This window comes from Equus przewalskii, chromosome 29 (assembly GCF_037783145.1).
Source record: "Equus przewalskii isolate Varuska chromosome 29, EquPr2, whole genome shotgun sequence".
Taxonomy (NCBI): Eukaryota; Metazoa; Chordata; class Mammalia; order Perissodactyla; family Equidae; genus Equus; species Equus przewalskii.
In genome coordinates, this window is record NC_091859.1 from 23,989,199 (window position 1) to 24,011,274 (window position 22,076).

The following is a 22,076-nucleotide window of genomic DNA, read 5'->3' on the forward strand; positions in this document are numbered from 1 at the left end:
AGATATTACCAACTGGTACAAAACCCTTTCCAATTTCCTCTCCCTTGACTGCTTTCCCTTACAGAGGCTAGAAAGAGCTAAGGCATACTTTCTCAGTATCCTTGAAGTTGGGCAGTCACATGGACACAGTCTGGCCACTGAGGTATAAACCTGAGTCTGTTGGAAAGTTTCTGGAAAAGCTTTTGATTTCCTGATGAAAGGAACACATATCTCTATCATTGCTCCCTTTCCCCGTCTTCCATCTATGCATGCAGGTGTGATGCCTGGAGCTGCTGTAGCCACTTTGCAATCATGAAGTGAAAAACATGGAAGCCTGAGGAAGTGCCATCACACAAAGGTAAGCAGAGCAAAAAGACAGAAAGGCCTTGGTCCTAAATGGCACTACTAGCATGTACCCACTTCCAGGCCTCTTGTTGATTGGCTCAATACATGTCAGTATTGTTTAAACCACTACTGGTCAGGTTTCAGTTACTTGAAGCTGAAAGCATTCCTGACTGATTCAAGCCACAAATAAGAACATTGCTGTAAATAATGACACTGATTTTCTGGTGTCATTCAAAAGCTGAAACACAGTTAATTCTTACCAAATTTAATCCTAAATATTTCTCTTTATGCCCACAGTCAGGAGTGCCCTTCTTCTGCATCAGCCTCCAATTCCCTTAAAGCCCACGTTTTGACTTCAACCCAGCAGTGTAGTGGGGGGAAGAGGCCAGGCACCATCTGTCACAGCAATCATAGTTTACAGTTGACTGAGGATGGCCTCCATTCAGCACATGTTCTATTGCAACTTGCAGTTCCTTTAACAATTTCTGGGCCGTAACATTTAAAACTGATACCAAAGCTAGTATTTCAAGAATATTACTATTGTAATTTCCTAAAGCTGCTGTACAAATTACCACAAACTGGGAGAGTTAAGACAGAAATGTATTATCTCACAGTTCTGGAGGCCAGAAGTCCCAAACGAAGGTGTCAGCAGGGCTAGGGTCCCTGGTACAGCTCTCGGGGAGAATCCCTCCTTCCTTCTTTCAGCTTCTGGTGGCTGTAGGTGTTCCTTGGCTGGTGGTAGCATAACTCTAGTCTCTGCCTCATCTTCACATGGTCTTTTCCCTTGTATCTTCTCTTTTGACTGTATCTTTGCTGCTTCTTATATAAGGACACTTATTCGATTTAGGGCCCACCTAGATAATCCAGGATGATCTTATCTTGAATTCTTAATTACATCCACAAAAACTATGTTTCCAAATAAGGTCACATTCACAGGTTCCAGGTGGACAACAGTTTTGGGGGGCCATCTTTCAACCCACTACAATTATCTTCCTTCCTGTTCTAGAAATATTATCCCATTTGTCTTATTTTTTCTCTGTTGGATCTCATTAAGTTTGAAGTTTTTTAACCCAAGTGAAGAAATGTTTATTAAATCTTGTATTGGATTAGAATTTAAGGTTGTTGCTCAAAACATGTGTTGGATTTCACACTTTAAAGTAAAGAATTATTTTTCTTATTACATTATAGTCTTTATTTCTCATGTTAAAGTAAAAAATAGATGACTTGAGATATGTAAGTGCATCATAGCAGTAAAATATTTACCAGATTTAATATCACTCAGGCAAAACATTTCCTGTGATTTATTAGCCACAATCTTCAACATAGACTGGATTATTATTATTTTTAAGGCATGAATTACTTTCTACCTACATCAATGGTTTTTAACCCTGCTTACACATTATAATCCCCAGGGATCTTTAACAACTGTATGCCTAGGTCCCACTTCAGCCAGTTGAAAACAAATATCTGGGGACAAGCCTGGGGAACCACAGTTTTTAAAAGCCCCCAGAGGAATTCTTATGTATAGGAAAGATGAAAACCGACCTCGATTCTTATTAATGGTTGCCTTCTTCAACACCATTCATTTATTCAGTCAAGTAATCATCATGCACTTTCTAACGTGTAAGTCTTTGTGGGAAATATAAGGATATATAAGACATCCTTCTTATCTACAGGTTTATAGTTAGGTAGTCTTGGTGTACAATATTTTAAGTATAATGTGCCATTTACACCCCAGGGTGGTGGAACCAAACATCTGTAGAGAATTTCTCTCCTGGTCACTGTGCAAATCTCAAATCAATTAGGGGTCATCCCAGTGGCGCAGTGGTTAAGTTAGCACGTTCTACTTTGGCAGCCTGGGGTTTGCCGGTTCGGATTCCGAGTGTGGATCTACGCACTGCTTGTCAAGCCATGCAGTGGCAGGCGTCCCACATATAAAGTAGAGGAAGATGGACACGGATATTAGCTCAGGGCCAGTCTTCCTCAGCAAAAAGAGGAGAATTGGCAGCAGATGTTAGCTCAGGGCTAATCTTCCTCAAAAAAAGCCCCCCCCCAAAACAAAAAAAGCCCCTCAAATCAATTAAAAAAGTAACTTGAGTCACTCTTGCTTTAACTGCCCTGCATACATACAAGATGCCGGTAATAATCGGAGCAAAGAAAAAAAAAGACTCTTCTGCTTAAATATCATCAGATGTAACCTCTATAAAGTTAGGAGCTTTTTAATGTATCTCAGATCCCATCCCAAAGAGTAGAAATCACTACATGTTTAAAAAAAATCAGTACTGGTAGTGATTCCTATTAGTAGGAAAAGCTTCAGCAGTAAAGTATGTATGCTCTAGGGAAGAGCTGAGGACTGGAAACTCCCCCAGGGTTCAGTTATTTAGCAAGAACCTTGGGATGTTGTCAACATTGACAGGTAAGAAGGGAATGACATTGGGGGTTGGGGACAGGCTCTGGCAGCCCACTAGCAGCTATTTGACAGAGCTCACCCTGACACTGCTGACTTGCTGCCCATTTAGATATTCACAGACACCCCAGTAACAAACAGGCCACCTGAGCTCTGCAGTCACACAAAGCAGCAACAGGTGGAGGGAATAAGATGTTTGTCAGGAAGGTCCCCACACACAAGAAGGGTCAGGCAGAGACCAGAGTAGATCTGGAGTCTACAGCTGGGGGTCAGCTTTCAGGAAAAGAGAATTGAACTCTGTAATCCAAGAAGTCATAGAGTCACATAAATGTGAAGTCTTGTGGATGAAAGACAGACAGGGGGGCTGGAGGAGAACGAGATATTAAGCCAAATATTCAAAAACTACCAGTGAGACAGGAATCAAGTTGAATTTATTCATTTGTACATTGATCAAATGTTTATTGAGTGTCTTCTCTGTGTTCCAAGTGCTCAGGACGCAGAGGTGAGCATTCTAGTGAGGGAAACAGGCCATTAACAAAAAGACAGATAAACGAGATTTCAAGGCTATCCAAACAAACAAGCAAACCAACATTCCGGGTGCTGCGATGGAAACTGGTGGGGGATGGGAAGACACTACTTTAGTTTGGGTGGTCAAAGAAGGCCTTGACCCCAGGAGCTGAGGTGATGCAGAAGGAGAAAGGTGAGGATGTGCATAAAGTGATCCAGGCAGAGGGAAAAGCAACCATAATGGCCCTGAGGGAGGAACACGTTTGGAGTTTGCAAAGAATCAGATGCGAATCAGTCTGGAATCAGAGCGAGGACATGTCAGGAAGAAGTGGAAAAGGAACTGGGTTTGATGATGAGCAAAAGGTTGGGCTTCTGGAAAGGTCAGGGTGCAGGTCTTTCTGTTCTGGTCTGAAAGGGACCGAGGGACCTCTGGGTAAGCTGGGTAAGCTGCTCAGGGCACATCCCGACACAGCCAGCCTGTTAAGCTCTGACAGCAGCAATCCTATCCTCCCGGCTGCAATAATGTATCACCTTGGCTTTGCAGTCGCCTTGCTTTGAGGATTCCAATCACACAGGGCACGCACCTCCATTTCCTGGGGTGGTTTGATAGTTTTACTACATGCACAGTGATTTTAAAGCAAGAGACACATGAGGGACTGCAGCGGCATAAATCAGTGATGTCAATCCCTGACAACTACCATGACCGAAAAAGTCAGATTCCTGAAGCGACTTCATTTATACTGCCACATCCTGGCAGAATCTGAGGTCTCTCTTGGTATACGGACACATATCATCTTATATCTATGAAAATGAAAAAGAATGGGTGTTTTTTTCCCTAAGAAAATGAAAATATTAACTCAAGACCTAAACTCTGTTTTATTCATTTGTGTGCTCCTCCCAGAAAGCCTTGCTTATATTGTATTTCATTGATTTCAAGACCACAATTTCCCTTTATTTTACCATCTCTGAAACGGTAATGCATCTTACAGTCAATGGTGCATCACAATTGCTGTGGCATGACTGTTAACACCTGTGCACACGCACTTGGTCATTGCTGTTCGCATTGTCATCTCTTCAATTAAGTCTCTGGGCATTGCTGATACCACACATGCTAAGTATGATTAGCATTTAAACTGTGTTTAAAAAAGTTACACTATAATTTGGTATTAATATGAACAGTTACTTGATACTTAGTTATAAATAGAGAAGAGAGAGGGTAATTGATACTTGTGAAGCAAACATCTTCACTGGAGAAGAGACTGTAATTACATATTTTCTTTAAAAGCAGCAACCACATGCATTATGGGACTGAAGAACGGAAGATATTCACAAATATATGAAGCCATATTATGCTTTGTTACTGCACTACATGTAAAAATTGCATATTACATGCCAAGGAACTCAACAAAGTAAGGAGAAGTTGGCAAAGCCTTCTAAATGAAAGAAATGTCAAAGTTGTGTGATGCTGTTGAGATGGGTTTACATGTTGGACAGACTCACTATAAGGCACTGTGTCATAGTTTAATTTGCAGCATTTTGTTTTTCTTAGGGATGCATAATATAATGGTGTGTCATAGAATAGATGGCATTTTATATTCCATGAAATACAGTGTAACAGAGCAGATGTTTTTGTCTTGAGATGACTGGGGCTGTGCAAATACTAGATGCCACTTATCCCACTACATTCAAAAGGTCTCTGCAGCCCATTTACACATTACAAAGATCTGTCCACTTGCAAACTTATAACTCACCATGGTGCCTCATGCCTACGGTAGACTGAACAAAACATTCTTAGGACAACTTGATACCTTGGTTAGTGAGCTGAATTTAGTCAAAAGTGTCTAAATACTTAGACAAGTATGGAGCAAGGCAAACGACTGTGAAACAAATGGTCTTAATGAAAAATAAGATGACTTTGCTAAGATGATTATTTTAAATTCAATTTAAGAAGGTCACTGTGTTTTTAATGTCTGATTTTGAAAATTCAGGACTAAAGGCCCTGAGGTTTTTTTCCTTTAAGGTGCTCTCAGATCAGTGTGAAAAGGCAGACCGGGAGGAGAGACAGCTGGAAAGCTATGAAATAATTCACACCCCCGCTGTGGGCAGGTTGTCAATCACCGTGTGTGAAGCCCGTACAGAGTTTTTTAGTCCATAGTCATTCTTATTTCTACTCAAGGATAGTGTCTTAAAGATGTAGTCAAGTTCCTTGACAGATAGCAGGTAATAGGGGAGGGCATGCTGCCTGGTGTGTGGCGGTGGAGAAAGGGCACAGCTCTCTGCCCCAAACCCCAGGCCCAGTGTTTGTTATAATAGCAGGTTGTAAAGAGAAAAAGCTTCTGTGTGAAAGTGTAGGGTGCAGAGTGCGGAAAGGTTTTTGGCCACATGTCGGTTTTTCTCAGGCATAGATCATAGCGACTGTGAGTAGCATTGTTTCAAATGCAAAGAAGAGCTGAAATGCTACATACTCCTATATACAATTACTTCTAGACATTTGTACTTGATTTCTCCTCCCAAGTTCACCACCCCCTCAATATCCCCAGTCTCAGGAATAGCTCAGGTCTAAAACCTTTGACTTATCCTCAATTCCCCTCATTTCTCTTACAATCAACAGCTAAGTCATCAGCTCTGTCTTCACTGTATATTCTGAGTCACCTTCTTCACCACAACCACTTCAGTACAAGGCACTGTCATCTCTGGCCTCGTCTACTGGGAAAGTCTCTCAGCTAGATTTTTATTCCCCTCCACCCCTGGGTCTTTTCTTTCCACAGCAGCCAAATTCAATCCCTCTCCATGGTCCATACTATTTGGTCCTCGGCTACATCTTTGACATCATTTCCTCCCAGGATTTTCCCTTGCTCATGCTAGTATAGCCACACTGACTTCCTCACTGTTCCTCAAACAGGCTAAGCAGGGTCCTGCCTCAGGGTATTTGCACTTGCTGTTCTCCCAGCCTGGAATGCTGATCTTTGTATGGCTTGTTCCCACATTTCATTCAGATTTCCTCCCAAATGACATCTCCTCAAAGAAGTTGTTTCTGACCACCTTCCTTAAGATTTTAGTCTTACCTTGCTTTATGTTTCTTCACAGTATGTCCCACTATCTGATATCTTATTATAGACTTATTTGTTACCTGCTTATTGCCCATCTTCCGCTCTAGAATAAGCTCTGTGAGAGCAGAGGCTTTGTTGGTTTTGTTTTGTTCCCCACCATATTGCTAGAGCCTAGAAAAGTGCCTGGCATACAGTAGGGGTTAACAAATATTTTCATTCAACATAAATACCACATATGTTTCTTTATATGTCAGATCCCCATTTATACACTTTCTAGACACATTGAGGCCCTCACACATATTTATATAGTGTGGTCTGCCTTTCAGTGTAAGCCTCTTTACCCGACACGTCAGGCATCCCCAGCTGATGGCAGCACCCAGAGGTGCCACTGAGATGGGGTGCAGGTTAGACAGATGGTCCTGCTCCTAGGCCCTCCGCTGTCAAGTGGGTGAAGTTTGTCTTTGACACCCTTGTCTCCCATGGCTCCTTCTGTATCTTTCTTTCCCCACTTTTCCCCTGGTAGCAATTCAGTCAGTGAATATTTTTAAGCACCTGCTTTGTGAAGGGCACTGAGGGTGAATATACAGCTGAGTCTTCTGAGGTCAGATCTTCAAGGAATTTGGTGTCTGGCAGGGGTGGGGGTGATAAGGATGAACCTAGGTGAATGTAAAGGCTGTTACATGGGTCAAGTGTCTTGGCCTAGAGCAGTAAGGAACAAGAACTTGAATTTGGCTCATCTAACTCTAAGTCTAGTCTCCTTTCCACTCTGCCATCAAAGCCTGCCTTCCCTCTGGTGCTTCTCTGGATTTCTAAATTTCCTCTAAATCTCCCTCCTCTCCTTCTCTGTATTCAAAGCACCAAATCCTGCACTTCTTGGTGAAGTTATATGTCAACTGATTATCTGATCACAGCAGTTCACAGGCAGTGAGAATGAGTAACAGATTCAGTTCTCTCTGGTGGCATTTGCATTGTAACTTGCTCTTCTCTGCTGCAGCCAGTCTCAAGGAGACACGTGTGCGGGAGATGACCTGTTAATCTATTTTTTGGGGGGTCTGTTGGGGAAAGGATACTACCTTGGGTCTGCTTCCTTACTTTGAGCCTTTCTGCCTCATCCTGCTTCTCCAGGTTTCCAAAGACCAACTTTCTTTCTCCTTCTTTAATACAATTTCTGAAGGGAGGTCGGTGTTTCCTTTTTGGCATTTGAAAGGTGATAAAAGAAGCTAAAGGGGCTCTCTCTGTGTGTCTCTGTATGTATGTGCATGTGTATGCAGTGGTGTACGGGATCATTTATAGCAGTATTCATCACTGCTATACCTGTGTTGTACCTTGTACCTTGTACACAGGTACCTTGAACCTGTGTTCATCTAGAGCAATGTGTGTTATCTAGTGGCCACCAGGAAGAAGAAATGGAGCTACCTCAGGCAGCCATCATGCCTAACACTGTTGGAAAATTTCTCTGTAAGGCTGAGAACATGAGGGAAAAGATTGTAGGTGTTCATTCTGTCGTTAGATGTTTCTGTTTCAAGACCAGCCTAGTTCAACTCCTTGCAGGGTACAAGACACTTGTGAATGTAAAATAGCAAGGACTGGTGGCTTTTGTCTTCAAAACTCAATCATTGCTTTTCAAATACTACTTCGTCTGTGTTGTAGTCAGCTTGAGCTGTTATAACAAATTATAATAAACTGGGCGGCTTAAACAACAGAAATTTATTTCTCACACTTCCGGAGGCTGGGAAGCTGAGACGGGGGTGCCAGCACGGTTGGTTCTGGTGAGGGCCCTCTTCCCGGATGCAGACAGCCAACTTCTTGCTGCGTCCTCACGTGGTGGAAAGGAAGAGCGCTAGCTCTTTGGCTTCTTCTAAGGGCCCTAATTCCATTCATGAGGGCTCCACACTTATGACTTAATTACCTCCCAAAGGCTCTACCTCCAAATACCATCACATTGGGATTAGGGTTTTAGGGTTTCAACATATAGATTTTGGGAGGACATAAACATTCAGTCCATTGCAGTCTGTAAAATGGGAATGGCCACTGTGCACATCTCATAGGATTAAGGTGAGGTGAAACATGTCAATTTATATTCAGCATTCAGAACATTGACTCACATATAAGCATCCTTAGGTCAATCAGCAAATATTTATTTGCTGCCTATAGTGTGCAAGGCATTATTCTAGGGGTTAGGGATACAGTAGTGAACAAAAGACACCTACACCCTGATGGAGCTCACAATTGTTAACAAGCATGATAACAAAGGCAGAGGCAGTATGCAAATCCTGGCAGTCTAGCACCAGAGCCCACAGTATCCTTCATGGCTCCATGGTGCCTCTTCTTCACTGAGAGAGAGAATGCACATAATAAACTTGTGGTCTTGGGTGAACTGAGAGCCTGGGCCTGAGGAATAAAGCCATAGACATGTATTTGGCAGTCATCTACTTGAAGGTGTCAGTTGGAGTCTTTCCATAGGTGATACTGTCCAGGAGAATAGCACTGATGTCAGGAGATCTGGGGACAAAATCTTGAGCAAGACTGACATTTAATGAAGGGGAAGATAGAGGAGGAGGTATGAAAACTCCTGTCACTGTTATTATTACTATTATTCCCTGTGCTTGTCTAGAGGAGTCAGCTAACCTAAGGAACAACATTCAATTAAAAAAGTATTTGTTGTATACCCACCCTGAGCAGAGTTGGTGTGCAACAAATATTTGAGCAAGGCTTGAAAATGGTTCTCCATTAGACAAATACTTTAGTGTTTAATTTTCTAAAATAATTTAGTTTGATGGTCAATTAATTCAACAGTTTTTCAGCTTTTTATAGATCTAGCAAATATATTATCTTATAGTGTGTTTATCATCTAAGTTATTATCCTCTTTTTGTTAAATGTTGGTTGGGGGTTCCTGTCCACAAATTTTCCATACATTTAAGGCCTCCAGTACAGTACCCTCTCTACGTCTTTTTTTTTTTTTTTTTGCTATGTGCCCCCATACTTTAGCACCACTAGTCATTTTAGATTTTCTGGATGGTCTTGATTTTACGTATTCTGATTGGAGACTTAGAAAAAATGATAAGACCATCTGTGACTCTAAAATTCTCTCTTCTTTTCTCTAATCAAAACTTCTCTTTTGTGGTGAATTGATTGCACTAATGGCCTCAATTTTTCATCCTGACCTGCATCCAAGCCATTTACTATATGAATTTTCAGCTTCTTCTCTCAAGAGGTGAAATATATTCTCCCCTCTCAACTTGATTCTGAGTTGACTATGTAGCTTCCTTTCAATCGTTAGCAGATATGATGCAGGCAGAGTAAGCGCTTGCACATTTTCGTTTCTCTCTCTCTGTCTTTGCCATTGAACATGCCTGGGAGAGCATGTTAGAGGATGGGGCACATGGACTGGAGCCACGTTACCCCAGTTGTCTCATCTCAGATCAGTTGACTCTCATACCCCAGCAGACCAAAGCCAACTGCCCAATGGGAAGGAGCCAGCTGAGATCAGAAGAAATTTCCAGCCAAGCCCAGCTAAATTAGTCACCCGCAGACTCATGAGCTAAACGAATGCTTATTGCTTTAAGCTACTGCATTTTCAGACAGTTTGTTGCATAACATTGCTGTGCCAATGGATAACTGATAATGCTTCCCATAAATCTTAGGATCTTGGAAGCTACCCATTCATTAAACAAAAATCGAGTGCCTTCTATTTGCAAAGCATTGTGTAAAATGCTTTATTAGATTATTTTATTTAATCCTGACAACAATATTATCTAGAAGATTATCCAAATTTTAGAGGAAGGGAAATTAAAATTTAGAGAATGTTAAGTGACTTGCCCAAGGTAGTAAAATGGTAAGAAACAGAGGTGGAGTCTAACCCTGGAAGACTGCTTTTAGAGCCCCCGTGCTTTCACTGTCGGTGCTTGCAGTTTACTCCTCTGGTCTCCCCTGCCCACCTTCACCCCTGAATCAGGAAAACACCCTGCGTTCCAACCCAGGATGCACAGACCATTTTTATACTTAGTTCCCCTTCATACCACTCCTCCTACAGCCAGTGTAAATGGCCATCTTCCTCATTAGTCTGGAAGTTCTTTTGAGGGTAAGGACTGTAAGATACTTATCATATCATTTCCCACAGCTACTAAGAAATACAATTTTTAAAAAGATAATGATCTTACTCAAGTTTTAGGAAATCTAATTTCAAAAAAGCAACTTATACCAAACTAAGAAAGACTCTACTAGAGAATACACACACACACACATTTTAAAGGGGGCTGTTATCCCACATTAATCTAATTTGTGGAAAGCACAGTAGAGGGTTTTTCCTATTTTGTTAAACAGTTTCAGGTGTGTGGTGTTTGACTGATGTCTACAAAAATAAAACTCTCCTGGCTCATGTTTTATTTTGTTAATATTAGAAACAGGGATTGATATAAAACTGGCACTGAATAATTTCTGTTTTGCAGTTAGTTTCTTCATTTAAGAAATTGTTTTATGATTTAGTCACTTGCCCTGTACTTTAGGTATGCTGCCACCAGGTGGCAGCAGGGTGCCAGACATAAGGTCTGAACGCTAAGGAATTTACATGCTCTCTGAGGTTCAAGGTAACAGCTCTTTGCTTGAGTTCAAAAATAACTTGAGCCTACAGATATCCAATTTAACAGGCTTTCTGCTTTAGTAAAACAGCTAAACTTAAATGCTAAATCAACCTTAAATATCTTTAAAGGAGAAATAAATCCTAAACTATAAAATCACCTACCTAATCTCTTTCCTCCCCCGCTTTGAATTATTTTCATAATGGGTAGATTCTAACACTAATCTTACATACTTACTTTGGTGATAATGTTAACCTTTATGATTTACTCTGAGTCTTTACTTATTGTCACTCTCTTCCATGGCAGCTCGAATGTCAGGCTTCAAAATTCTTAATAGTTTTCCTCTAACAAAAAGACCTCTTCGGCTTCCCTTTCATCTGCGAAAGTAGAAGTTATCTTCTCAGTCTGATCTCAGATCTTCTCCCAAGGAAGACCCAAAGCATTTCTCCATCACGATAGTATGACAAGTGTTGTGTTTGCACTTTTTGGAGGACCTTTTCCTTTTTTATTTTCTACACTACAGAAAAATTCTTTAGAATATTTCCCCTCTCAAAGCTCCTAGAAGCACAGAGCCAGTTTACTGCATTTACCTATTTAACTGCAACACAAATGAGTCTCCTTAGCAACAGGCTGTGCACTAAATATCTCCAGAAAAGAGTTCTTGAAGAAAAAAGTCCTCATACTATATTAGGAATCTGAACAAAATTCAGAGTAAAAACTCAACTGACTTCATTATAATTAATGATACTACATATTTAAAAGCAGTAGTTTTAATGTAAAAGAAATATTGAGCTACTTCAAAAAGCAGACAGAAGTTCCCACTCTTATGGATCATCAAGCCAAAACCTTGGCATAGATTCTCGAAGGGTTTGGGATTATGGATGATAAATTGAGAATGAGTACATCCCTAACTTCTGAGCCACTACCCTGCTCTGCCCTCAGGCCTTTCGCTTCAAGAATAAAGAGAACTGGATGGCTGAGAGGCAAGGGCCAATGTTCTGCAGCTGGGGAAAAAAGACATTAGCAATTCCGTACCTGAGCATAGTCGAAAAAAAAAAAAAAAAAAAAAAAAAGAAAGAGGAGGGGAAGGGAAAGACCCTCTGCAGCTTTATCGTAAATGTTGCTACACATTCACCCACAACAGGAGTGGAAAGATTTTGAGCAGGACTAAGCAGTGAGGGTTTGGACAGAGCTGGTAGGGCATGATGATACCTGTTGGGCCAGGTGGGAGGCTGAGAGCCAGGGCAGGAGACAGGGGTTGGAGCTGGGAACAGGGCAAGAGAGAGGCTGAGCAGGATTCCTAGAGGCCAGAGTCTGCATATTACACAGGGCTATCGGTGTTCTCAAGGGAGAGTCCCAAGAGTGAGAAGCAAATGGCAACTAAGCTGTGAAAGCACGCTCCAAGGGAGCTAGCCAGCTCCCAGCCTAACTCTGGGAGAGGGATCTGGGGAAGAGAGAAAGAAAACATAGAGACAAAGAAAAGCAAAATACGGAGAGATGAGAAAGGGATGGATAATAAAAAGCTCTCACGTGATTTTGGTCTCACAGGAAACCTATGAGGCCAGGAAGGCAGGTATTATTATCCTCTACTTACAAATGATAAACTGAAGCCCAGAGTCAGTAAGTGACTTTTTAAGGTCATATACTGAGTGGCAGGTGTAGGAATCAAAGTCAAGTGACCTGATTCCAAGATAAAGAAGAAAGAAGAGAGGGAGCATTTGAAACACTGACATACCATATGTCATACCCTTTACTTTATAAACAGTAAGTAAATTTTTCACATAACCAAGGCGTAGCCTTTTAAGGGTTAAAATGAACCAATTTTATCCACTATTGAAAAGCACTTCTGAAATGTATTATATTTGCCCTTGCCTTCCTTTGAATACTGACTATAATTTACCTTCTTCCAGATATGTGGGGTCACAATGGTGAAAATTGACTCCATATTTAATGATCATCCAATTCAGGGATACCCTCAGGTTCTGAGGAGGCATACAGGTTTTATTACTGTCATGTCTAATATATTCATGGCTAGAAATAGCTGTATAGCAGAACCGGCTGACTCAGCTTCCTCTTCCGTCACAGTCAGCTCTTCCTTCTTAAGTGTCTCGGCTTCTGGCTCCTGCCTACTGCTTCTGATCATGTCATTTCCCTGATTAAAATCCTTTTAATGGCTCCCCACTGATTATAGCAGTGGTTTTCAACTCAGGCTGCACATTAAAATCACCTGGGGAGCTTTCAGAAAATTCCTGATGCCAAGATGCTACCACCAAAGATTTTGATTCAGTTGTTTAGGTGTGGGGCCCTAGCCTACAGGGATTAACATAAATAGATGGACTTGGGCTTCTGGCCAAGAAGGAGTAATAGGGATTGGATTTACTCCTCTGCCCACACCTAAAACAACGGAAAATGTAGAAAAAATATGTGAAACATTGGTTTTCAAGACATTGGATGTGAGGCAATGAAGGACACTGATCCCTGAGAAATGAGAAACAAACAGAGTCCTATAATTGCCCTCGTTTATGACCTTGAGAGAATTCCCAGGCCACAGTGCAGGGAGGGAGAACCTAGAAGGAGCCTGGAAGACTCTTTGAACTGAGAAGATGGAGCTGAGAGTCCAAGGGGACCGAAGTGGCTAGAGTTTTCTGGGCCGAGTACCAGAGAGAAGAGAGTACTGATCAACACACGCATATGAGGATACTGAGGCCAGATAAAAAATCACCTGAAAAGATGAGTGACAACAGTGCTTAGAACTCAAACAGGGTTGATAATAGGCTGTGCTATTCAGACTAGAACGCCATGAAATTCACAGGGCACTGTTAGCGTGCTCAGGAGCATCTCGCCTTGGTAGTGTGGAAGTATTAGCCATAGAGCAAATGATGCTCTGGTCTCACCTAACAAATCTTAAAAGCAAGACCTGAGGGGCTGGCCCCGTGGCACAGTGGTTAAGTGCGCACGTTGCGCTTCAGCGGCCCGGGCTTCACCGGTTTGGATCCTGGTGTGGACATGGCACCGCTCAGAAGGTCATGCTGTGGCAGGCATCCCACATATAAAGTAGAGGAAGACGGGCACGGATGTTAGCTCAGGGCCAGTCTTCCTCAGCAAAAAGAGGAGGATTGGCGGCAGATGTTAGCTCAGGGCTAATCGTCCTAAAAAAAAAAAAAAAAAAAGCAAGACCTGAAAGGATAAAAGTGCATCCAAGGAGCTTGTCTGTGTCTCAGAACAATATTTATAGGAATATAAATATCCAGCACCCAACAAGGTAAAATTCGTAATGTCTGGTATAGGATAAAAATTATCAGGCATGTCAAGAACAATGATGAGAAAAAGCAATCAATCCAAATGGACCCAAAACTGACACAGATGTTAGAATTAGAAGATAAGGGCATTACAACGGTTATTATAACTGCATTCCATATGTCCAACAAATTAGAGGAAAGATTAAGCATGTTAAATAGAGTTGTGGACAATATAAAAAAGACTCAAGTTTAACCTCTGGAGATGGAAACTATAATCTTTGAGATGAAAAATACGTGGATGGTAATAATGGCAGATTAGATATTACAAGCAGAAAAGATTAGTAAACTTGAACACACAGCAAGAGAAACTATTTAAATGAGTCACAGAGAGAAAAAATATTGAAAAAAATGGATAGAGCATTGGTGAGTTGTGGCCCAACTTCAAATGGCCTAATATACATGTGATTGGAGTTTCCTAAGAGAAGAGAGAAAAGGAGGGGGCAAAAGACAATATTTTAAGAAATGATGACCATGGTGCAGCTGATATGGAAAACAGTACGGAGGATTCTCAAAAAATTAAAAATAGAATTACCATATGATCCAGCAATCCCACTTCTAGGCATATATCCAAAAGAATTAAAAACAGGATCTTGAAGAGATACTTGCAAACCCATGCTCATTGCAGCATTATGCAGAGTAGACAAGAGGTAGAAGCAAACTAAATGTCCATCAACAGATAAATGGATAAAGGAAATGTGGTATATACACACAATGGGATATTATTCAGCTTTACAAAGGAGGACATCCTGTAATATGCTACAACGTGGATGAACTTTGAGGATATTATGCTAAGTGAAATAAGCCAGTCACAAAAAGACAAATACTGCATGATTCCACTCATTTGAGGTTTCTAAAGTAGTCAAACTCTTAGATACAGAAAGTATGATGGTGTTTTCAAGGGGCTATGGAGAGGGGAAAAGGGGAGTTGTTCAGTGGATAAAAAGTTTAAGTTTTGCAAGATGATAAAGTTCTAGAGATCTAGCTGCACAACAATGTGCATATAGTTAATACTACTGTACCGTACACTTAAAAATGGTTAAGATGGTAAATTTTCTGTGTTTTGACCACAAAAATAAATGACTGTGGTAATGGTTGTATAACTCTGTGACTATACTAAAAATGATTGAGTTGTACACTATAAATGAGTGAACTGTCTGACATGCGAATTATATCTGAATAAAGCTGTAAAAACAAGTTGAGGATATTATACAGCAGTGAGAGAGAATGAACAATCCTACAACTGCATGCAATATAATGTAAATGAAAGAAGCTACATGCAGGAAAATACTGTACAAAAGCAAGCAAACTGAACTCTCCCATGAGAAGTAAGGATGGTAGTTGCTTTGGGAGGCCTGGGAAGACCAGTGGCTGGAAGGGGCCACAAGGGGCCTTTTGGGTACCAGTAATTTTCTGTTTCTTGTCCTGGGTGCTAGGTGCATGTGTGTACTCTTTTTGTGAAAATTTATTAAGCTCTATGCTTATGATATATATGGACTTTTGTATGCATGTTATACTTCTATAAAAAAACGTTTTGAAAAGTTGAAAGAAAAGAAAGAAATAAATTACTTCATGGGAAAAAAGAAATAATGACCAAAAATTTTCTGCATTTGATAAAAACTGTAGACCTCATATCTAAGAAGCTCAAGAAACTTCACATGTAAGAAACATGAAGGAAATGCCATCAGGTACATTATAGTCAAATTGCTCAAAAACAGTGATAAAGAGAATGCCTTAAGTGCAGCTATGGGGAAAAAAGACATGCTGTGTACAGAGGAACAACAAGAAGAAACGAAAAACAAGAAAAGAGAGATAAAAGCAGATTTCTTGTCAGAAATAATGCAGAAGAGAGGATGTTGTATCAACATCTTTAAAGTACTGATACCCTAGAATTCTATTCCCAGCAAAACTATCTTTCAAAAATGCTTTCAAAAATGAGGGCAAAATGGTGTTTCTACCAGCAGGCCCACATTATAAAAAAGGTAAGGGAAGACCTTCAAGTAGAAGAAAATGACAGCAGATGGAAATATGGCTATATGCAAAGGAATGAAGAACAGGATGGCTTCATGGATGTGTGACCCGTGTGGTTGCATAAGGTCCTACACTTTAAAGGGCGCTGGGCTTGGTTTAATGTTTTGCTATCATTGTCTTAAAATTTTAAATAAGGTTCGAACAAGGGGCCCTATACTTTTGTTTTGCACTGGACTCTCAAATTATGAATAATTAATAATGGTCCTGATGAAGAATACTCTGTAGCCCATTGTGGGGGCAAGGTGGAGAAGGCTGGAATGCTAGGCTTGGCTTAGATCTGGGTCATATGCTCAGGCATGAAATAGGAAAGGGGTGGAGGTGGCTTCTTCGGAGGAAATTTAGAGTGCTTTAATTTAATTTAACTTAATTATTTTTTTTTTCTAACTCATTTTATTTATTTATTTATTTATTGAGGAACATTAGCCCTGAGCTAACATCTGCCACCAATCTTCCTCTTTTTGCTGAGGAAGACTGGCCCTGAGCTAACATCCGTGCCCATCTTCCTCTACTTTATATGTGAGACGCTTGCCACAGCATGGCTTGACAAGTGGTATGTAGGTCCACACCCAGGATCCGAATCTGTGAACCCCAGACCACCGAATCAGAATTTTTGAACTTAATGACTGTGCCACCTGGCTGGCCCTGGAGTGCTTTAATTTTAATTAGGAGATGAATGAATGAAACCTGGGTGGGGGAAAAAAATGGCCACTACAATAACGTTTTTTTGAAGGTAGAAATTTCTAGATAATCAGAACATGATTTTCCTTTTTGCACAGAGATGGATCATAAATGGCTAAAATCAGAAAGTTTCAGTTCTCCATGAAGTTCATTTCTTGCTGGGTGCTCAAGACTGTGTCTTCAGTCCAAAATGCCTTGTTTACTTTCACTGTGTGTGTGTCTGTGTGCTTTACTAATTTGATATCAACACTTTAATAATGCCTATTCCATAATATTGACCCTGTGGCACTGCAAGAGTGCAAATTCACATTAAATCCAAAAGAAAAGCCATATTGCTACCGATGAAGTTTTAGTATTTAGGTGCATTTTATTGTGGTATAATTCTATCTCAATTTAGGACAAGCCTCCAATGTTGATAGCAGCATAAGAGATGCAGATATGCCAAATATGCTAAAAGATAGTGGATTCAATAATGCCAGCCTTAGCCATCACCAACCTCCACGCCATATGTAAAAGGTCTAAAAATCACCAGAAAGTGCGTATTCATTTGGGAGAGAATTGTCCATCTCATGTGAGGAAGGGTGCTTTTCCCAAAATTTGGGCCAAGTGAGGGGAGCTTCAAGAGACTCCCTAGAAGTGCTTGCAGTTTAGATGCAGTGAGTAGGGGTGGGGGAGTCCAGGGGCTTTATCTGATGCCAGCCTGAAGATGTCTGAAGCTCAGAGGCTGTATCGAGCTGTCCTGAAGGCTTATGAAGAGCTATACTGTATATGGATATAAACGAAATGCTTAAACCCACAGATAATTTATGAAGTTTGCTCTACACTTGAATACTCATATCTAGTTATTTAGTTAAAGTCTTCAGCTTTGATTAAAGTTGTTAATATTTGAAGTGTTGACTGATATAGCCTTCCTGGTGTGGTAATATGAATATTTCTCTCATTTATTAATGTCCTATAGTGAAGGCATAACCTTTTACTTAAAATAATTGGTTTGGAGATGGAATTATAACATTCATCCTCTCTATTCCTCCCCTGCAATTTGTGAATTTTACTGATTATTCTTCTTGGTTGGGAGTATGTTACCATTTGCCTTTATCCAATATGTACACACACACACACACACACACACACACACACACTCACACTCACATACACAATGCAAAAAAGACTTCTAAGGAATAAATTTAATTGCAATTATAACAATGAGAGTAGAGTAGATAGGAGTGTGAGTTTATAATGCTGACAATGAAATAAAAACATCAAAGCCAGGAATGAGTTAAATTTGATACTGATAGGACTAACCTGCAGCATAAATTCACACTGTTAAAGATTTAAAACAAAATTAGAATGTTTCCTTTTAATATTTCTCAGTACACCTCTAAGTGATTAGATATTCACAGAATTTCCTCATAAAATTAGAAATTAAATCAACAATATTGCAGAAGAAAAAATAAAAAGAAATCTGACAGTCCTAAACAAAAGAATAATATAAGTATAGTTTCAATCTTAATTAGGCAAGAAGCAAATGATCTAATCAATTTACTGTTAGAAAAATAAGTCCCATTGATTTTCATGCGACACATACGGGTATTGCTACCTTAGTTATTTTATTTGTTTCTACCCAAAGGTATTTAAAACACAACCAACCACTGTAGTTAGATTTTTAAAGCTATTCTTGTACTGTGAGCAGAGATTTAAGAATGCACTGAAGCCTGAATTTTATTTTGTTCATTCAATAGGTACTTTTATTATTATCAACACTGTAGGATATCATAAGCCTTGGCTAGATTTATTTCCTTGGTAATTAATGGTAAAGTCAATGGGAAGAAATTAATATGTTCTACACTGAGATTCAAAAATTAATAAATTGGACAGGGTTCAAATTTATTTGGTCTTACCAAAATCTTCTTGGTAGGTACACAGTAGTAAATACAGTAAAGTAGCATTGTTTTCATAATTGCAAAACTTTTTTGTCTAGAAAATGGATAATTGCATGGAGATTTCATAATTATCCATTAGATATTTCATGCATAAAATACACAGCCCTTTTATCTAACATTTCTCCCATGCAGGACTGTTGAGGTTGTCAACAGCAGTAGGAACTGTTGTGCAAACTTGATAATACCAAATGCAAGGCCTGAGTAACCTTCTGAGTTAAAAACGTTTATGTACGTATGCACTATTAATTAGTCTTTAATTCTCTTAACCAGCCTTTGGAGGGGACTATAATTCAAGGGAGAGGTTTATCCAGTTAGCTTCTGCAGAGGGAACAATTTGCCTGACAATCTCTCCCAAGATATTCACATCTTAACACTAAACATCAATGCAAAAGTGAAAGTAGTATTAATGATGTTATTAATGACAGTGGCAGACACAGAGGCAAAATAGAGCTATTGATAAAACATCAGCATCTGAATATGAAGCACAGATTAGGAAATAAAGGGAACAATTATTGGCTTATGCTTCATTCTGCAAGTCTAGACACACATGGGCCTCTAAAATTGGCAATAGCTGATGTCTTAAGAGTTCCCCTTTGCTTGATTTCCACTGCTGACAACACTGATATTAAGATATGAGGTTTTCACTACTCTTCCTCACCCCTACACTTTGGGTAGCTTTGTGACCAAAACCCTTACTAGGTTATTCAAGTAATCTTGTTTTTCAAAGGCAATAATACACTCCAAAAAGAAAAAGCTCTTTGGGGACTTTCTGAAAGATTATAATTTCACATGTATCTGTACTTTGAAGTCACAACTTTGCATAGTTTTCATTTCCTCATGAAAATTCTTTGAATAAACTCATTATACTCACTGAGAATGTATTACTACTTATCTAGTAGCAGATGTAATTCCAGGTGAAATTGGAGGCTTAATCAATACTATTTAGGATGCTGAAGTTATTTGTAACCATATCAGCAGTCAGCCTCCTCACCCTCTGTTCTCCTCCCCTCCACCAGCAGACCTCTGTATGGAAGACAGCCTACACTCGCACTTCTCTCTTCACTTTATGTAAAACAGCAGTTATTGGAGCCATTTGGTTTCCTTAAAACTAGCCGCTGGTTACAAAGATTCAGGATGTGAATTTCCCTAGAAAGCTTTGCTCTAAATCAAGGTGACTTGACTTTCCCTTCCGGCTAGAAAACAGTAAATTATGTGGACTCAATATAGAATTAGTAGGCCCATAGATTATATATGAGGTGATCTTATATTTGGGTACCCTCCCTCATTAGTTAGGATAAATAAAAACTTAAACTTGAGACCAGTCAAATGTTTTGTAAGCCAGAAGGCACACATTGTGCCTTTCTCTCATTTTAAAACCCAGCAACTCTAAACCATCAAATGAACTTCTCTTGTAGCAGCTCTAGTGGGCATAAAAATTTTGTTGTCTGATTTCCAAGTCTAAAGGTAAAGATCAGTTTTTGTCTACAATAAATATATGTGCGGAGTTAAATGACCTGCAAAGCCTCCTCATGCAGAGTATGAACTTGCTCGTAAAGACGTCACAAGGCACTTTAAATCCTCAGTTTACTTTAAGGAAAATATACCAGGTTGGTGTTACATATAGATGTTGTACTCCAGGCCAGAGGAATTTGGCCTCAGGGTCTAAAACACAGTGACTATGTTTTCCAATTCTGATACAATGCTCGTGACAGGCACTTCTCTCCAGATTGAAGTCAGAGTGTATGATAACAAATGTAGCTAAAGGAAAAATGCTTAAAGAGTCAGCATGAGTGGAAAAGGCTATCCTTCTGTCCCAGCTCAAGGCTGGATGGCCCTGTGGGTGGGGGTGGTTCAGTCCCTGAGCCCCAGCAGTAAAGCTGAGGCCTTCTGGCATCACCGTCCCTGCAGTCACTGCAGCCATCCACAAGGTCCAGCCACAGTGACTGAACAGGGATCTCTCGGCTGCTGGTACTGGCAGCACTGGGGAAAGGGTGGGTCCAAGCCCACACCTTAACCACCAGCCCCAGCATTTGGATTTTGAGACATATAGTCCTGCTTCTATGAAAACATTTTATAATGGAGTTCGATTGGAATCCGTTCTTTTCAATGAGGGATTACTGCTAATGCCAGTTAGGTGAGTGACTCATGTGCTACCCATCAAGTTTGTTCTTCAGTGGGGAGCAATATTATTTAGAAGACGTTACATAGAGATATTTGTCAAGTTATATCATTGACCAGAATGCAACTTAATTGGAAGCATGTTTGTTTATCTGTGGAAAGTACACCTTTAGCAAATGGCTAAGAGTAGCCATGAGATGAGTGTCGAGTCCTCAGTGGAGAACTGAAATCTCCGATGCAACCGAAAAGCAATACAGTTCCAAGTAGTTCCATTGCCACACAGACCAAGAACAAAATTAATCAGAGGCTGTTAGTCAGACAGTGAGTTTCTTCTGAAATAGTGATAGCTTTTGTGAGGGGATAGGACAGAAAGCTAAGAGTAGCTGACGGCAAATTAGAAGAAGGAGCCAAGAATTTGTCCATTTAAAGTGATTTTTAAAGCAAAGTTTTTATGAGATGTTCCATAAAATATATTATTTTTAAGACAGAATTTTAAAAGCAAAGAATAATTACTTACTACTAATAAGCATCATTTAAAATAATTAACGACATGTAATATGTAGAGACGGGACTTTTGGAGACAAAATTCCATAAGGAATAGGACAGAGCACTGTTGAACCAGCAGAAATCTATTTGCTTTATCTTTCAGTTTATGAATACTTTTTTTTCCCAGTTATTAGAATATAAAACTTAAATCTAAGAAACTGTCTAAAAGATTAAATGATTTCTTACTCACTTTTGAAAAGAAATGTTCATGATACCAAATATAATATGAAGGCATGATCAGTAAACACTGTCTTTTCATCTCTTTCATTCCTTTATGCCATTAGAAATAAAATAGTAGTAAAAGTGAAATTAGAAAATTATCAGTAACAAAATGATTTATGCAGATTTAGTTGATCTCTTTGGGCTTGAATACATGGCAAAATATGTGGGCCAGTTTTTATAGAAAATCTATGCCAAGTATATGAATAAAACAGAGACAATTTAAGATTAGATATAAACTCTGGAAAAGAACATTTTTATATTACAGCAGCCTATTTAATAAGAACAAAAACAGTCTCTTCAAGTATGGGGTTTGTATATGCAGTTAAGGAATGGAGACAGGAAACATAATAGAGATAGAATACTAAAAAAGATAACTTTA

At 39.8% G+C, this 22,076-nt stretch overlaps 1 protein-coding gene across 44 annotated transcripts in view; it reads right to left on the reverse strand.

Moving 5' to 3' along the window:
* The window catches only part of ANKS1B (ankyrin repeat and sterile alpha motif domain containing 1B), a 1,029,975-nt gene that overhangs the window by 250,341 nt on the left and 757,558 nt on the right, over positions 1-22,076 (reverse strand). The window lies entirely within an intron of this gene.